Source organism: Haemaphysalis longicornis, unplaced genomic scaffold, assembly GCF_048455015.1.
Source record: "Haemaphysalis longicornis isolate Haplotype H1 unplaced genomic scaffold, Haemaphysalis longicornis Haplotype H1 scaffold_8, whole genome shotgun sequence".
Classification (NCBI taxonomy): Eukaryota; Metazoa; Arthropoda; class Arachnida; order Ixodida; family Ixodidae; genus Haemaphysalis; species Haemaphysalis longicornis.
This window is the reverse complement of record NW_027526445.1, coordinates 50,898,663-50,911,908: the sequence shown is the minus strand read 5'-3', so window position 1 is coordinate 50,911,908 and position 13,246 is coordinate 50,898,663. Positions and strand designations below refer to the sequence as shown.

The 13,246-nt window shown below is 48.1% G+C and overlaps 1 protein-coding gene across 5 annotated transcripts in view; it reads left to right on the top strand.

The window, feature by feature from the left end:
• Cph (BCL11 transcription factor chronophage) overlaps window positions 1-13,246 on the top strand; it is a 516,875-nt gene that overhangs the window by 244,949 nt on the left and 258,680 nt on the right. The window lies entirely within an intron of this gene.

Sequence of the window (13,246 nt, the reverse complement as noted above, 5' to 3'; positions counted from 1 at the left end):
TGGGTTACAACTACGAACATACATGTGTGGTTACCGCAGTAGTCGTGTGACAGCATCCGTTAAAATGCGGAAAAAGCTAAAAATTGCGCAGCACAGCCAGGGAGTGGTCATTTTGGATTACGTTGGCGACGGCGAAGAGTACGAATAGTGATAATAATGACGATTATTATTTTGGCAATGAAGTTACCTGAGGCACGCACAGGGATAGAATATTTATCTGAACAGGCCCCACGTCCCTAACACACCGACTTTAGAAGTTTGTATTGCCCTAATAAAAACAACGATTATGCCGTGCAAACGGCTTATGATGTAGTAAACGGCTATTGTACAAAGGCCTCGTGATCCGTACCAAAAACAAATCCCATTCGATACGCCGGAAATGTTTCTTTTCGTTTTTTACCGTACTATTAAACGTCACTGATGTAACGACATCTTAAATTGATTATTTCTGTCTTGTCATCCCCAGTTTTCGTGCTCCAAAAACTGACAGCTTAGGGGCCCTGTAAAACCATTGGGGGCCATTTTGTTTCTGGCTTGCAGTGTTGCCATCTCTCCCAACGAAACCGCTGCCGGTTGTGACGGGCAGAGTGTGACCGGCCCCTCTAGTTAGTGTCCGCGCAGCAGAGAGAGAGAGAGAGAGAGAGAGAGAGAGAGAGAGAGAGACGCTTATAAACAAAATGGCTGCGCCCATAAGTAAACAAATATCACGTGGTGCCGACAGACCAATGAAAATCTTGCGGCACATAACAATGAGAGAAAGAGTGCCGATACTCTAAAAGCTTTATTTAGTGAAGCTAGTTTTTCTGTAATTCGCTGTTAATACTTACTCCCGATAGATTCAACGCTGATAATTTTCATGGCTCTGTATCCTGGCAAAATAAAGTGCAAAACTTGAAACTGCGCAGAAAGCAGGCTACAAAAAACTGTGATTAATTCTGTAGCGAACTCAGGGCTGAATAAGGTTGTAGGAAGCCGCATCAGCCACACCAACCGAGTCTGCTTCCTACAAGGTATTACGCACCCTGTGAGCTTACATTAACCGCGGAGATGCTCTAGGGATGGCCCTGGCCACAGTCTCTGCTGATATCGTGTCACGCTATCTATTGAGAAAGTTTAGCCGCCGCGCGAAAACCGGGCTCGCAGCATAAAAGATCACAAAAGAACAAAAAAATGAGCCGAGTCCTTCATATTTCGATACAAGACGGCTTATATTGCCCCTGAAACGTGCGTCTTTCCAGCATTACACGTGTGTTTATAGGTGAAGCCGACTCTAAAAAAACTCGTGTAAGCTTGTTTTTTGAAGGTTGGCTTTCCCACATCGTTTCTTGCACAGTGAAGCGCGGCCTTCTACGGAGGGAGTATGCTTGCAAAAAATGGCTCCGACTCTTGTGTTATCGAAGTATCGCTAAACCAATTATACATACGACAATCGACCACTAGCACGACTCTGCCGTTACACCGAGTTTGATTTATTCGTCCTAATTAGTTATTTCACACTGAAGATGTAAACTCGACTGAATTACTCTCGGCTTTCAATACAGGGCCATCTATGGAGCGAGTATGGTTACAGAAAACAGCTGTAACTGTTTCCCGCTTTTTATTTTACATGCGTGTACGTCTCGTTAGGGCCTACATTTCCCGTTACGTCAAGCTTTGGGTAGCGACTCCTAGCTTGTTTCATCATCATGGGCATTAGATATTGCCACATATATTCGGTGCCTTATACTTGCTCCTCCTAACCCCCCCCCCCCCCCCCTCCCTTTGCTTCATTCAGTGAAACAACTAGCACAGTTGTTTCACAGTTCGAACCAACTAGCCCACATTTACGCGTTGCTTCATTCATCTCACTTTCTTCACCCACATCTGAAGTGGCAAGCCCCGCGGATAATGGGGCTTACCTCTTCAGTTTTCCATTAAAGCTCTCTCTCTCTCTCTCTCTCTCTCTCTCTCTCTCTCTCTCTCTCTCTCTCTCTCTCTCTCTCTCTCTCTCTCTCTCTCTCTCTCTCTCTCTCTCTCTCTCTCTCTCTCTCTCTCTCTCTCTCTTCGCCATCGCCATCAATACTCGCTGTGCGAAAATGTCTTCAATTACACTGAATAGCTACAGAGTAATCACTTCTGAAAGGACTGCGCTGAGCGAAGGACTGGAAGGACTGGAAATTTAAGCCGCACCCGTATATATCGGTTCGCGTACCGATCTGTTACCCCGACATTGCATTCTGCTACGCCTTGCAGCGATTGTTATCGGCCCAGGTGTACTAACATTCTGCGCCACCGAACGAGAGCGGGGTCGGTCGGGGACCCACGGTGGGAATTTCAGCCTGCCGGAGAGCTTTACAAAGTGTCTATCTTCACTGCGGTACGTGATTGCCTTCCATATCTCACGAGAGGGCCGATGCTCGTTGCGCGGCTTTCGTGTTGTACTGCCGCCGATGAGGAGAGCCAGCAGCGGCGAGCCGCTTTGAACAGGAAGCTTCGTTTCTTCGCGAAAAATAATTACCGCTGTCGCTAAAGACTTGACGAATGGGGAAAGCGTTGATTGACAAGAAAATGAGTTGCCGAGCCTTACCCGTGTGCGGCTTCGGAGGGGCTCGGCTGTTTGGAAGTTGAGAGAGAGAAGGAAGACGTCTGTGAGAAAAGAAAGCTCTCTCTCTGACTTTCGATTCGCTGTGAAGGCGCCTCGTTCAAGTTGTTGAAAGCTGGAGATAAAGCGGGAAGGAGAAAGTGTTTCTATTCAAAGAAGGATAAGGTACTCGGCGAAGTTTTTGTGACCGCGACGTTGCGTAGCAGCGTTGATCGTATTATCAATACCACTAGGCTGGGTTTCGGCACTGGCCACATTCGCTGGCCTTGTAGCAATTATTGGTGTTTTAGGTGCAGAGCACTTTAGGCGCTCGCCTTGTCGTCCTAGCTCGCTCGCTCGACCCAAGTATATAGAGCACCAAGGCGGCGTCCCGGGGTAACGGTGCTGTTCGCGGCGTACCCCAGAGGATTTTCAGAGCGCAGTGCGGCTGTATGACACGTTTAGAGTGAGTTGTTAAACCTCCACACGGAGTAGCGATTCCGTGCTGCTCTGTACCGGGCTGTTTCAACCGGCGGGAAGGTAGAAAACGCCTGCATCGCTTGCCACCGGGAAAGAACGACAGTGGCCTAGCGTAACCTATATATATAGCCACTTAAAAGCGTAGCTTAATTAGTGGTTCTAGCAAACCCAGAGCCACTAAATAAGCTACGCTAGCGTAAACGAGTTTGACCCTATCGCACCGGCGCGCTGTCTCTGAATCTGCGGAAAGTAAACACAGCTGCCAAGGTTGACAAGCGGAGCATGGACCAGTTCCGCCCGTCAATGTCAGCCGCAATAGGGCGCATAAACCTGGCCACCCTGGCGTCAGGAACCGAAATAGCTGCCACCGTGCGGCAGTGTCGTTACTCTTAAGCGCAGCTTATTTAGTGGTACTAGCCAGCATGACCGTAGAAGAATGCCGCGTTTACTATTAATATCTGCTGGTATAAAGAACTACAATCTTGCTGAGCCGTCATTGATTTTGACGAGCTGAGCTAGTTACAGTTTGTTCAAGTTTTATCGACTTTTTTTTTTCTCTCTGAAAGACGACTGACCCCGTACAATACGCCTCATGACGTCGGTGTTCCGCAGTTGGGAAAAAAAAAAACTAAGAAAGTATCACCTGAGGCGTGACATCGTGGTTATTACTCGAAGTTTTGCGAACGGGTACTTTACTCTGTCATGCGAGACGGCGGGAGGCGGCGTCCATATACCACACGTGGATGACCGCGCGGCCCTCGCTGGTCCGGTCACGTTTCGCCGGGTCCACCAATCCGTGTCTAACACGGCTTCCAGGCACGAAAGTATCCTTATTTAACTATTCGAGTTATCCGGTGCCACCGCCCGGTGCGAGAGAGCTTGTTCTTACTCTCGCGCCCTCTGCAGTTTTCTTTCCTCTTACTCCATTTGCATTTTCCAGATAGTGCGGTTTGTAACGTGTGCGTCTCGAGAAGACGAAGCGAATAAGAAAAGAAGAGAGGGGAAGAGAGCTGACCGCTACGGCTTCCCTCTGGACTCGGCCGTTGCGCGAAGAGGTCGCGGCGATTAAGTAAGAGCTCGCAAAGACGCGACGTAAAGATCGCCGAAAGAGGCGAGGACCCATAAAACGGCTCGCTGGTCACAGCGGTGCCGTGCGGTCACTTCATACGCCGCATACTCGCCGAGCGCCGTTGCCTTTTTTTTTTCCCTCTCCTTCCATTGGTCTTGCCCGATGGCCCCGCGTCGTCGTCGTCGTTCCCTCTTTCTTCTTGCGCATGGACAACGACGACAGCGCCCGATCGCCGCGGGCGATAAACGCTCAAGGAAGCGAAGGAGTGTTTTGATAAAGGTTAAGAACAGTGCAAGAAATGAGGAGGCCCATAAAGTGACCGCATCGGGGAGCACAAGAGCGTGCGTAGCGTTTTCGAACGGAGTATATGCTGTACCATAAACGACTGTCGCGAACCTACCTGCTGGCCGAAGCATTGGGGGGAAGGGAGGGAGGGTGTTAGCTACCGAACTTTCCGGCCTACAAGCCAGCACCGTGGCGGTGTGGATTTACCATATGTTTGGTGTATCGCCGGCGATCAAGTCGAAGCATAAGCCGCACGACAGGGCTTTCGCGCAGTCAGGCAGGTGACGCAGCAACCGTAGATTTCACTTCGAGGCAAGTCACGATTATTTATTTTGATTATAATATACGGACACAGTATTCCCCTGATTTTCTTAGTTAATGCGCGTCCTGTCTCTTCTGTTTATTACCCAACGGTTATGGAATCGCCTCTCAACGTTTACACTTGAAGCAGTCAAGCTAAAGAGGAGAAGTGCCGGGGTACCCATTGTCGACCAATAAATCAAATGCGATCTTCAAAAAAGTAAGTTTGCGCTAACCACTGCACAACACGTGAGTACCGCCCCCACCCCCGCTGTCCCTTACACCCGCCGTTGAAGAAACGGATATTTTCCGGTAACAACCCAATTCGGCGAGTTAAATTCGGACTAATGTCGGCACCATGCGGGTAATGTCGGCCCCCAGGAACGCGGTAACGCCGGTACCAAGGCAGGTTGCCAGCCGGAAAACTCGGCACGGAGATTTTAAAATGGACCGCGCTCTCGGCTCACTCGCCAAACAGGGGCCAAGCTGAGTATCGCCAAACTTTTGACCCTTCCTCGGTGCGAGATGAAATCAGTGGCCCACAGGCTCCGCCGCAAATGCGAGAAGAAAATAAAGCGCGGGAAAAATAAAAGAAATGGCGGGAGAAATAAGAGAACTTGTTCACCGCGGCGGCCGGCCTGAGGATACTCCCGTACACTGCAGTAGCCGCACAGCGGAGACACGTTGAGACTCGGGGAAACTAGTCGGCGCAGACTCTATAACTTACACAGTGTATATATTCAACCTGAATCCGTTAAGGGTCGCTAGTTTTCTTTCGTCTTTCGCCGGGCGCCTCGAGATCAAAACTGGTAGTCGCTTCGTTGCTTGGTTAAGAGGAGAGGGCAAACGGGTAACACGTCTCTCCCCTGGGCGAACCTTATTGCTTCATTTCTACATTTTTTTTTTTCTCTCTCTTTCTCTTTGCTATCAGCTCAGCGACCTTACTTAACTTATGCTGACTGCGTGCGTTTCGCTCCGCGCGCTTCTTCCCTGAACGCCATCTTTCGAACTCGTTCCTGGCGTTGTTTGTTTGTTCCTTTGTTTGTTTGTTTGTTTTCCTTGGGGTGAAGAAGGCATCGCGCGCACGCACGCAAGAGTTTATAAGGGGTGGGTGGTTTGATTTACGAAGTGGCGCATTTTCTTGCCAATTGTTTTTTTTTTTTTTTTTTTTTCTCACGCACTCGTTACCCTTGACGATTTATTCTAACGCGGTTAAGCTCCTCTCTCTCTCCGTTGTTTCTCATTGTTGCGGATAACGTATACTTAAACGTCCGCGGGCGGGAAGTGCGCGCGCGGGGAAGCCCTTCTGCAGGCGTGCTCCTTCCAAGGTCCGCAGGCTATCGTCTGGCCGAGGCGCGTACGGGGCGATTTCCGCATTTCCCCGCCGATACGTGACTTCCATTACCATGAGGACGAGGACATCGGGAGATGCAAGCTCCCGTATAGCGACCCCGCTCTTACGGGCTGCAGATATAAGCCACTGCGTCCGGGTGTACAATGGCACCGCTTTGAGGCGCTTCTTTCTTTCTTCCTTTCTTTCTTTCTCTTTGTTTCTTTCCTCCATTCCCACTATCTTTTGTTATTTCCCTCTTTCTTTCCCGCTTTCTTTCTTTCTTCCTTACTTTTTTCCGTTCTTTCTTTCTGCCTTTGTATTCTTTCTTTCTTTCTCACTTTTTCTTTCTTTTTTTTTGTTTTCTCTTTCTCTTTTATTTCTTTCTTTCCTTTCTTCCTTTCCCTCTGTCTTTATTTATTTATTTATTTATTTATTTCGTTCTTTCTAGCTCCTTATATCGTTTAAGGTTTGAAAGCTTCGGCCTTTCGGAAGGCCGAACACCGCTGTCAAGTAGCAAGTTGGACGGCTCCGCACTACTCGCAATTAGGGGTGTCGACTTTAATTTAAGTATACACGCCACCTTTGCGTCAGTTACGCGCCTCAAGAAGGAAATTACGGCAGGGTTTTAATTTTCTTTTGTTTTTCCCAATCGACGGGGTTGTTTGCAGCTGGACTTGTAATCATTCATATATCGGCGTACTTATTCCTGTATTTTATTTTTCTAATAAGCTAAGGAGGATAAACGACGGTTGTCGTCACTGTAGAACCTACATTACAGAAAAAAAAAGAAGCTTCCTTATTTTTTGCTCTTAAAACGCAATGTTTCGGCAGTTCGTTTCGGCGGCTGAAAATCAAACAAAACATAATTGATCTTTTGTGTTTATTTTACCTGCGCTCAGAGGTGTCTGCATTGCAATCCCTGTTTACCTTTCAAGGGCCTCCATCAGCGCCGTCTATAACTCATCCGCTTCCTTCCTTCCTTCCTTCCTTCACCCAAGGAAGGAAGGAAGGAAGGAAGGAAGGAAGGAACGTGAGCGGGTAGCTTTACCGCCACCACTATTCCACGTGCACGGTGAACTCGAATTATTGTCCTTCGCGAATGTCCAGATCCGCGAACTGCTTCCGCGGCAAACACTGCTGCACAGCAACCGCCAAAGCGCCTGCTTTTGAAAGCCATTATTACCGCAAACGATCGAGAGGCACGACGTAAGACCTCGCCTGCCGAGGATGACGCGCTGTACGCGACTGCTGGCGTTCGGTTAGTTCCAGAACGGTTGAAGCGACTACGTGATCGCAAGTAGCAACTGCATCACAGTACACACAGATGAATAAATCAGGTAGGCAATGTAAAGGTGTTGGGTGCCCGCTCGCACGCACACACTACTCAAGCACACTACACTCCCCCTTGGAAAAAAAAAACTCGCTCCTTTCTGGGCAGCCGTGGCTGCTCGCCGGGCGTCCGCGTCACGGCTCGTTAGCGCTCGGTCACGCCCTTCTGCCCCGCCCACCCAGCTTTGGGCCGCAGGTAGACGCCGTGCTTACCTCGCTTACGTGTGAGCGCGCACGCATGTGGAGGGGGGAGCGCACGCGGAGGCGCGCACAATCGAAACCGTACACTCGAGATGGAGAGCACGGACGACGCGCTGCTTAGCACTTGATCTTCCCCAGTTATGCTCTGTTGTTGCTACAACTAGTGGAGCACGAGGGGAGAAGAAATCGAACTTCTCTCAAAATACGTGGGTATTTCAAAAGGGCATATTTTCCCCCCCGGTTAGTCGTTTAGAGAAGATTTTAAACGGTATCGTAGCGTAATGGCACTTTTGCTACTTGCAACTTAATTGGAGAACATACCAAAGAAACTGCGAGTACTGCCCGGATGTCCCTAACACTCCGTACCATATGGTATCAGGAAGGAATGAAGGATGTAGAAGAAAGGCCGGAAAGTCAACCTGGCTAGAGCCTAGTTTGTTATCCTGCACGTGGGAAAGGAAACGTAGGCAAAGAAAGAAAAGAATGAATTAAGAAAAATTGGAGCACGCAGATATGCCCAGCGCTGAAGCACTGACACTGACACAAGTAGCCACCGAAGGCTTTCAGTCTATAGTGAAGAGTTCAAGTTGGTCGCCCGTTGAAAGCGTAAGAGTTCCTTAACCGACTTCTGAGCAGATGACAGAGAAGGCCAGTGATACAGAATCTTCTCCTCCGAAAATGGCCGCCGAAAGTCCAGGTTCCTCGGTTCTGACGACAGCTTCTTTCTTTCAGGCGAGTAGCGTGAGCACTCGCATAAAACGGGGCGTATCGTCTCCGGCATGCCGCATGTTTGGCATTCCTCACTTGCTGCCCATGTGGTATTAGAGTACAAGAAAAGACCAAGGACTCCCCGAAACTCACAGCCAACAGAAGAACAACGAGAGGTTCTGCTGACAAGATTAGGACCCTTATGCTGGTAACTCGGGCAAGATGAGAGGTAGGGGATAATAGGAAACACCCATAGGAATTAGGCGCTGCGTCGCTTTTAATTTTGGACTCGTTCGCTGATGTGCTTTCATCGTTTTGAGCTTTCATTCGTAGGCGCTTGTTTCATGTCCTCCCCCTTGCGATCTAGGGAGACTTCTCTGGGACATCCGTTCGGTGGAGGATGAGTAGCCTCATGTTAGAAATTGATAACTCGTTAAGGAAGTGTACGCTACCGTGGCCACGTTAAACAACAAACGTTTGACTCTCGGGCGGTATTCTCGTGTTTTGTCCGTTTTGTGTCCGTTTCGAAAGTGTCCGTTCTGAGCAAGCCCTGATTTGCTAAATGCGAACACCCTGATGTGACGCCATGCACGCACGGTTGAGCTATGAGCCGCGGCTTCTCGGAGCAGATGACTGGGAGCAGACGATTTTTCGTCGCCTTGTTGTTGGTTCACTGGCGGAACAATAAACACATAAAATACAGTTTAAAATAGGCTTAGTAGTTTAAAATGTGTTTGCAAGAACAGTTGCGCAAAAGTCAACCCAAAGCCCGCCTACAACTGGAAGTGCGTCACAATAAAACGGACGCAAAACGGACGTTTTCAGAACGGACAAACACGAGAATACCGCCCCTGGTGCATTAGCATTGTTCACCCCTACAGACAGACGGGCACACATGAAGGTCGTCTCAGTGGAACAAGGGCACACGTTTGGGATTATGAAGTTCAAGAACAAAGACGTTTTTCGCTGCGCAAGAAAAAGTTAGCGATTTTTTTCTTTTTCGCCGCCTAGCTGTGCTAGATGCTGTCAACAGCCATCCGAGGACAAACTACTCTAACGCAAACACCCGCACTGGCACTGCCAACCAGTTCAGGGCCCCCTTCTTCCTCGCGTTTACAACTTTCTGGGAAGTACGGGGATTATGATCCATTTGGCTGCACCAAAACGAGCCAACGCCCAAGCGACCTGCACAACGGGGTTGGGCCTGTACTTTTACCTTAAACTGTGCAGGGGCCAATGAAGATTGTTCTTCGCTTGTGGTGTTTCAGTTGTGTATCGTGTAAGTCGCTGAGTTGACTCCGCTGCTGCAAGCGTTCCGAACGATCCTTTGTCGATGAGTTGTATTAAATGCGGTCAACAGAGTGGCGGGCGGAATGCAAAAAAAAAAAAAAAAACAGCAAAAAAAAAAACAGGCCTGGTTCTTGTTCTGCGCGTGTTTGTTTTTGTTTTTTTGGTCATGTGGGTCGTTTTATGGCTTATATAGTTTTAGGGCCCCACCCAGTGCTTCTCGCGCTAGGCGGGTGGAAATCTTGTCGCCGATTTCTTTTATGGTCAGTTCACACTTATTGGGGAATTAACACGGAGATCATAATCGTTAAGAAGAATACGCTTCGAAAATAAAACTATTAATCGAGCGAAGCCACTGGGCGAGCGCGGAACTTTGCGATTAAGCGTGAGCGATTTGAACGTCGAAGGTTCGTCTTTGGACAATCCGAAGTTCCCTTTACTTGCCTCCATCGCTTTTAACTACACGTGAGCGTTTCTCGTCTTCTCCCTTGGCTCAAATTTCCACCTCTATCGTCGGTGCTGAAAGCAGCCATGCAGTATACCCGACAGAAGCTAACGCAAGGAAGAGAGACGTCCTTGGGCACTCCTTCGAGCCGCCTTCGTATGTTCTCGCTAATCCCCGCAACACATGCGAGTCTATACCACGCACGTGTCCCTTGTTCGGGAGTCTTTTCGTGCTGGGAACACGTGAACGGCGCTGTTACGGGGCCGTTGCGATTCAACCACGCTTACATGAATGGCCCGAAGCCCCCGTACTTGCGTACGCATATTTTCGCAGAAATACTGCGCCTGTTTCCATCGCCTGCTGCTGCTCCTCCACTTTCTTCGCGTAACTCAATACTACAGCAGCCAGTACATTTCGTTTTCAATCGCGGACTTAGTGCGGTGTTTGCAAACAAAATAAGGATTTTCCAACAAATGCACCCACTTTTCTTTTCTCCTCTCCGCTATCGGCTCCAATAAACGTTTTTCCTCCTCTCTCCTTCTCCTCGAACAAATGCGTTGCAGGTTTCAGATATTTGAAGTCTTATACGCGCATATTTTCTCTCTCTCTCTCTCTCTTTCTACTCTAGTTTTTTTCGTTTCTTTCTTCTCTTTTTTTGGAGAGCTGTTGCGACGGAGGCGCGTGCGTTATAAGACCAGCGACGTGAAAGCAGCAAACGGCGTGCATGAATGCGGGAGGACGAGCCTGTTGTGGCTGCGTTGCGGTCCGTTTAGGCGCTTTGTGGAGGCAAGGCCTGCCGCTCTTTCGCGAAGGAAGCAGTCTTTAGTGGTGACACTCGATCCTCCTTTTTTTCAGCACCCTTACCGGGCCACACCCTGGTCAGCGGAGGCCTGAATGGCGACATGTCCACACCCTGTATACGCACCTCCTTTATTTGTACGCGCGTCCTTGAGCGACTCGAGGATCTTGTTATTGTTGTTGCGCTCTTTTTTGTGCGTCGTTGGTGCTTTGATTTGTCAGTGTATGTTTGTGCGAGAGGAGTGCATCCTCCGCCCACGCTTTGCGTAAGGCCTTTCTTTCTGCATGTAAAATTGCGTCTAGGCGACAGAAAGGAACGGAGGGGGGGGGGACTTGTAATGGAGATGTAATGGCCAGTCCACGTGTGGTGGAGAGTATACGGGATCAGGGGTAATGTAATGGTGCAAGTCCATTTATGCGTGCATTTTTTATTGTTATTATTATGAACTTCTCTGTTGGAACGAAGTATATTGATCTGCTGACCACCTGGTGTTCCGAAGGGAGCGCAACACATCTGCTCGTGGGCCGCCGTTTACATTTGCATCCGCGTGTCCTTTCTTTCTTTCTTTCTTTCTTTCTTTCTTTCTTTCTTTCGTTTTCGTTTCCTTTTCTTTCTTTCGTTTTCTTTTTCTGCCGCTGCGGCCGCGTTGCATTTCCTAGGGACATCTGCGTGTCGCTCAAAATTACTGAAAAACGCACGCCGTGTTCAGCTATTTCTTTGTTCTGCGATGTTTGATGATGAGTTTAGAGGGGAATGAATCTAAGGCTACCTCATTTCCTAACAGCACTGCAAGTGTTCTAGCTGATAGGAAGAGCTTGTTACGTGATATATATATATATATATATATATATATATATATATATAACACAGAAATAAGGGTTGGCAGTCAAGAACACCTCGGAAAGCAAAGGGGAGGTTGTGTTAGCTCATTGAAACAGATAAAGAATTTGGAAAGAAAGAAAGAAAGCGAAGAAAAAATGCCCGCCAGGTGGGATCCGAACCCACGACCTCCAGAATACCGGTCTGGTGCGATAACCAATACGCTACCGGCGGCGCGATTTTCTCCCCCGCTTTCTGGGGTATTTATGTCGATGTAATTTTTGTTCCTGTGCTTGGGGGTGGTAGCCAGCGCCACTCTGACTTCTCGGGGTGAAGGGGACCTTCTTTTTAATCCCCGCGCCGTGACTCGAGTGTCTACGACATGTCGAGAGTGGTCAACCAGCGTTGAACCCTCTTAAGCTCCCTTTGGCACCAAGACTGCCAGAACAGAGGCCCTCGCTATGCATGTAGCGAATCAGAATATGAAATGAGGGACTCGTAGAAATAACACAGAAATAAGGGTTGGCAGTCAAGAACACCTCGGAAAGCAAAGGGGAGGTTGTGTTAGCTCATTGAAACAGGCTTTCCGAGGTGTTCTTGACTGCCAACCCTTATTTCTGTGTTATTTCTACGAGTCCCTCATTTCATATTCTGATTCGCTACATGCATAGCGAGGGCCTCTGTTCTGGCAGTCTTGGTGCCAAAGGGAGCTTAAGAGGGTTCAACGCTGGTTGACCACTCTCGACATGTCGTAGACACTCGAGTCACGGCGCGGGGATTAAAAAGAAGGTCCCCTTCACCCCGAGAAGTCAGAGTGGCGCTGGCTACCACCCCCAAGCACAGGAACAAAAATTACATCGACATAAATACCCCAGAAAGCGGGGGAGAAAATCGCGCCGCCGGTAGCGTAGTGGTTATCGCACCAGACCGGTATTCTGGAGGTCGTGGGTTCGGATCCCACCTGGCGGGCATTTTTTCTTCGCTTTCTTTCTTTCTTTCCAAATTCTTTATCTGTTTCAATGAGCTAACACAACCTCCCCTTTGCTTTCCGAGGTGTTCTTGACTGCCAACCCTTATTTCTGTGTTATTTCTACGAGTCCCTCATTTCATATTCTGATTCGCTATATATATATATATATATATATATATATATATATATATATATATATATATATATATATATATATATATATATCCTATAGTTGTCTCCGGTTCAATCGATTGTGCTACATTTATATGACTTAAGTTTAAGCTTGATGTGCCTCGTGTTAATTGTGCAGCGAGAAGACAGTTGGAATGCAAGAACTCTTTTTTTTTTCTTTTATTATTGTCTGATATCATTTCCCGCAAAATATCATATCATTCCATGTTTGATATTTTGTTTGCCATAATGTGCGACTACATTTTTGTGCTGTTTATTTGCGTGTGTTGTATGCGCTGTACCGCCCCTCCTGCTTGGGCCCAAACTGGGCCTGCAGTATGTACTAAATAAAATATAATTAGAGGGAGTATATATACGCAAGCAAGAAAATTTGGAATGTTTGTGAATGTAATTACAGTGACTATTTGCGTAATGAAAAGAAATGACTTTGATATAAAGTGTCTGCACGTACAAGCATATGTAAGCCGCT